Here is a 297-nt window from a genome sequence, read left to right as displayed (position 1 = left end):
GTATAAAATGAGAAGATTTAGACACACCGCGTCATTAGTCAACGCAACCGATAACATGGAGAGCGATTTGATAGAGGAAGCGGTCCAGCTGAATACTAGAAAAGAGTACGTCGCATGGAAACAACGATGCGACGAATTAATAGAGTTTATAGAAGAGCAGAATCGTACCAAGCGTCCGCGCCTCGCCGTTGGACACAGACAATCCGTGGTGGCGAGGATCGCGAGGCTCGAGAGTTTGACGGGTTCGGTGCGTGGAAGATTCGTGCATGTGGGCGCCGGTTACGGACTTCGATGGCG

The sequence above is a fragment of the Trachymyrmex cornetzi genome, unplaced genomic scaffold (genome assembly GCF_001594075.2).
Source record: "Trachymyrmex cornetzi isolate Tcor2-1 unplaced genomic scaffold, Tcor1.1 scaffold1555, whole genome shotgun sequence".
Classification (NCBI taxonomy): Eukaryota; Metazoa; Arthropoda; class Insecta; order Hymenoptera; family Formicidae; genus Trachymyrmex; species Trachymyrmex cornetzi.
The sequence above is the reverse complement of the archived record's forward strand: the minus strand, read 5'-3'. Positions refer to the sequence as shown.